Source organism: Schistocerca serialis, unplaced genomic scaffold, assembly GCF_023864345.2.
Source record: "Schistocerca serialis cubense isolate TAMUIC-IGC-003099 unplaced genomic scaffold, iqSchSeri2.2 HiC_scaffold_1166, whole genome shotgun sequence".
Taxonomy (NCBI): domain Eukaryota; kingdom Metazoa; phylum Arthropoda; class Insecta; order Orthoptera; family Acrididae; genus Schistocerca; species Schistocerca serialis.
This window is the reverse complement of record NW_026047366.1, coordinates 20,001-25,000: the sequence shown is the minus strand read 5'-3', so window position 1 is coordinate 25,000 and position 5,000 is coordinate 20,001. Positions and strand designations below refer to the sequence as shown.

The 5,000-nt window shown below is 53.0% G+C and overlaps 1 non-coding gene across 1 annotated transcript in view; it reads right to left on the bottom strand.

The window, feature by feature from the left end:
• LOC126433456 (small subunit ribosomal RNA) overlaps window positions 1-1,367 on the bottom strand; it is a 1,910-nt gene extending 543 nt beyond the window's left edge. The window contains exon 1 of the ribosomal RNA XR_007578497.1: window positions 1-1,367. This exon is cut by the window's left edge and continues 543 nt beyond it. This is a non-coding gene — a ribosomal RNA (small subunit ribosomal RNA).
• Between the last annotated feature and the right edge of the window lie 3,633 nt (window positions 1,368-5,000).

The window sequence follows — 5,000 nt, the reverse complement described above, 5'->3', positions numbered from 1 at the left end:
CCACCCACCGAATCAAGAAAGAGCTATCAATCTGTCAATCCTTCCGGTGTCCGGGCCTGGTGAGGTTTCCCGTGTTGAGTCAAATTAAGCCGCAGGCTCCACTCCTGGTGGTGCCCTTCCGTCAATTCCTTTAAGTTTCAGCTTTGCAACCATACTTCCCCCGGAACCCAAAAGCTTTGGTTTCCCGGAGGCTGCCCGCCGAGTCATCGGAGGAACTGCGGCGGATCGCTGGCTGGCATCGTTTATGGTTAGAACTAGGGCGGTATCTGATCGCCTTCGAACCTCTAACTTTCGTTCTTGATTAATGAAAACATACTTGGCAAATGCTTTCGCTTCTGTTCGTCTTGCGACGATCCAAGAATTTCACCTCTAACGTCGCAATACGAATGCCCCCGCCTGTCCCTATTAATCATTACCTCGGGTTCCGAAAACCAACAAAATAGAACCGAGGTCCTATTCCATTATTCCATGCACACAGTATTCAGGCGGGCTTGCCTGCTTTAAGCACTCTAATTTGTTCAAAGTAAACGTGCCGGCCCACCGAGACACTCACTCAAGAGCACCCTGGTAGGATTGCAACGGGGTCCGCCTCGGGACGCACGAGCACGCACGAGGCGCGTCGCACGCCTTCAGCTCGCCCCACCGGCAGGACGTCCCACGATACATGCCAGTTAAACACCGACGGGCGGTGAACCAACAGCGTGGGACACAAATCCAACTACGAGCTTTTTAACCGCAACAACTTTAATATACGCTATTGGAGCTGGAATTACCGCGGCTGCTGGCACCAGACTTGCCCTCCAATAGATACTCGTTAAAGGATTTAAAGTGTACTCATTCCGATTACGGGGCCTCGGATGAGTCCCGTATCGTTATTTTTCGTCACTACCTCCCCGTGCCGGGAGTGGGTAATTTGCGCGCCTGCTGCCTTCCTTGGATGTGGTAGCCGTTTCTCAGGCTCCCTCTCCGGAATCGAACCCTGATTCCCCGTTACCCGTTACAACCATGGTAGGCGCAGAACCTACCATCGACAGTTGATAAGGCAGACATTTGAAAGATGCGTCGCCGGTACGAGGACCGTGCGATCAGCCCAAAGTTATTCAGAGTCACCAAGGCAAACGGACCGGACGAGCCGACCGATTGGTTTTGATCTAATAAAAGCGTCCCTTCCATCTCTGGTCGGGACTCTGTTTGCATGTATTAGCTCTAGAATTACCACAGTTATCCAAGTAACGTGGGTACGATCTAAGGAACCATAACTGATTTAATGAGCCATTCGCGGTTTCACCTTAATGCGGCTTGTACTGAGACATGCATGGCTTAATCTTTGAGACAAGCATATGACTACTGGCAGGATCAACCAGGGAGCTGCGTCAACTAGAGCTGAGCAGCCGGCCGCCCGGGAGTGTGTCCCGGGGGCCCGCGCGAACACGCAAGCGTCCGCTCAATTATTCTGCAAACAGGAGGAGGCTGAGCTCCCCTGCACCATACACCTCGAAACCCTCTCAGGTCCCGGCGGCGCGCAGCGCCGTCCTAAGTACTTGGTCGGGTTCGAGAGAGGCGCAATCGCCCGGAGTTTGGCGAGTAGACGCCTTAGGTGCGACCACCCGTGCTCCCAACTGAGCTTGCCGCTGCCGACAGAGGCCCGGGAGCGTGCTGTCGTGGCATTGCCGGCGGGAGACAACACGCGCCACCTACGGTGACCGGCAGCTCCAACGCCAGCGCCACAGAAGGACAAAAGCCCCACTTGGGTGCCGAAGCGAACTCTCCCAGCACAGCGCACGCGCCAACACGTCCGCACAGCTGCGATACAAACCACCTGCGAGAACCGCAGAGGCGACCGAGCAGCAGACGGCGTCGCGGCGCCGAGCGCCGGGCGGCGGCGCATCCTCAGCGCACACAGTCCTCAATCGGACCAGCACACTGCAGATGTCCACCGCGCTTCGCACCGGGCCCGCGAGGACCTACTTTGGCCGCACGGCGCCGCGTGCAGGGTGCGCCGGCGCGCAGCTGCGCCGCCTGCCGCCTCCGTCGGCCGGCGCGCCTGCCACTGGCCGCCCCCACCAGCCGGCTGTAGCGCGTGCGCCCACGCACCGCGCGGCCAGCACGCCGGGAGGCCCCCCCTCACCGGCCGGGGACGGTCCCACCCAGCCACCGCCGCGTATCGCTTCACACCCAGATGCCATTCACGTTCGTGGGCATGGTGGGTATCGCTGGAACAACCGGTTGGTAGCTCAACCGATCGTCGCCATCACTGATTCACCTCTAGCGAGAACAACCGCACCACAACGGTTTACCAGTTGTTCATTTGCGTAACGTCACCAGCAAACGTAGGCGTCCATCGCCATTTGCAAATTCAACGATTGTTGCATGCCTGTGTCAGGTGTCACGACACACTATGTCTGCCCACATACACGCAACAACATGTGCACGCTTCGCGAACACGTGGAAGGTGGCCCCCGTACGTATGCGATGTCCATTGCGCGAACGACTGTCAACCGGCCTCTGTCGCATGTCGCAGATGTGGAACGCAGTGCACCATGCTATCACGGTGTGTGAGAAGAGACGACTACGTCTGACAACACGCGCCACTACATCAACAGACGGCTCATGCTGATCGCCATCCAGGGCATACCACACTGCAATCCAGCTCTTATAGGGAGACGACACGTAGCTGAGTGCACAACATTTGGACCGCATGGTTCGCCGTTGTTGGCGCAGTCGTTGTACGGTCACATGTACCACGATGTATCATTCAGTACATGAGGACCAATGTGCAGTACAGTGTGTGATTTGGACGTACAATATCAGCGGACAGTTGACACAGGCCATACCACAGCGTAGGCTAAGTGCTTCGCCATGCGAATGCCAATGAACAACTGCGAATGCCAATGAGCATGTACGTCCTGCTGCCATCCACATTACAGTGTATAGCTGCACGGTGTTTAACATGAAGCGATACACTGGGGACCGGGCAGTGCGAGTAGCAAACTATATTGCGGGGGTTGCAGTTAGGCAACACTACACTAATTTAACGCGTCGTATGACAATTACAGAGCAGGTTAAGGCCCAACGTGTGTTGGGTTAAGGCCCAACGTGTGTTGGGTTAAGGCCCAACGTGTGTTGGGTTAAGGCCCAACGTGTGTTGGGTTAAGGCCCAACGTGTGTTGGGTTAAGGCCCAACGTGTGTTGGGTTAAGGCCCAACGTGTGTTGGGTTAAGGCCCAACGTGTGTTGGGTTAAGGCCCAACGTGTGTTGGGTTAAGGCCCAACGTGTGTTGGGTTAAGGCCCAACGTGTGTTGGGTTAAGGCCCAACGTGTGTTGGGTTAAGGCCCAACGTGTGTTGGGTTAAGGCCCAACGTGTGTTGGGTTACAGCGCAATATGGGTTACGTTAAGGTACGATATAGGTTAGGTTAAGGTACGATATAGGTTAGGTTAAGGTACGATATAGGTTAGGTTAAGGTACGATATAGGTTAGGTTAAGGTACGATATAGGTTAGGTTAAGGTACGATATAGGTTAGGTTAAGGCGGAACGTGGGTTAGGTTACGGCGCAACGTGGGTTAGGTTACGGCGCAACGTGGGTTAGGTTACGGCGCAACGTGGGTTAGGTTAAGGCGCAACGTGGGTTAGGTTAAGGCGCAACGTGGGTTAGGTTAAGGCGCAACGTGGGTTAGGTTAAGGCGCAACGTGGGTTAGGTTAAGGCGCAACGTAGGTTAGGTTAAGGCGCAACATAGGTTAGGTTAAGGCGCAACATAGGTTAGGTTAAGGCGCAACATAGGTTAGGTTAAGGCGCAACATAGGTTAGGTTAAGGCGCAACATAGGTTAGGTTAAGGCGCAACATAGGTTAGGTTAAGGCGCAACATAGGTTAGGTTAAGGCGCAACATAGGTTAGGTTAAGGCGCAACATAGGTTAGGTTAAGGCGCAACATAGGTTAGGTTAAGGCGCAACATAGGTTAGGTTAAGGCGCAACATAGGTTAGGTTAAGGCGCAACATAGGTTAGGTTAAGGCGCAACATAGGTTAGGTTAAGGCGCAACATAGGTTAGGTTAAGGCGCAACATAGGTTAGGTTAAGGCGCAACATAGGTTAGGTTAAGGCGCAACATAGGTTAGGTTAAGGCGCAACATAGGTTAGGTTAAGGCGCAACATAGGTTAGGTTAAGGCGCAACATAGGTTAGGTTAAGGCGCAACATAGGTTAGGTTAAGGCGCAACATAGGTTAGGTTAAGGCGCAACATAGGTTAGGTTAAGGCGCAACATAGGTTAGGTTAAGGCGCAACATAGGTTAGGTTAAGGCGCAACATAGGTTAGGTTAAGGCGCAACATAGGTTAGGTTAAGGCGCAACATAGGTTAGGTTAAGGCGCAACATAGGTTAGGTTAAGGCGCAACATAGGTTAGGTTAAGGCGCAACATAGGTTAGGTTAAGGCGCAACATAGGTTAGGTTAAGGCGCAACATAGGTTAGGTTAAGGCGCAACATAGGTTAGGTTAAGGCGCAACATAGGTTAGGTTAAGGCGCAACATAGGTTAGGTTAAGGCGCAACATAGGTTAGGTTAAGGCGCAACATAGGTTAGGTTAAGGCGCAACATAGGTTAGGTTAAGGCGCAACATAGGTTAGGTTAAGGCGCAATATAGGTTAGGTTAAGGCGCAATATAGGTTAGGTTAAGTTACAATAGAGGTTAGGTTAAGGTACAATATAGGTTAGGTTAAGGTACAATATAGGTTAGGTTAAGGTACAATATAGGTTAGGTTAAGGTACAGTATAGTTTAGGTTAAGGTACACATTGTTGTAAGGAAAGGTGTAATGGGGGGGGGGGGGCGGCGGCCGGTCGGTTTGTTGATTGTGATTATAGTAAGTGGATGCCTGCGGCATCATCTGATTTGCCACGTCAGGATGCACCTTTGGCTCATGACAGGCGGCGCTCTCATTCGATGCTTGTGGCAGACCTGTGTCTTTCATTCCTGCCATTGTTTGTGTGCTGTGAGAGGAGGCA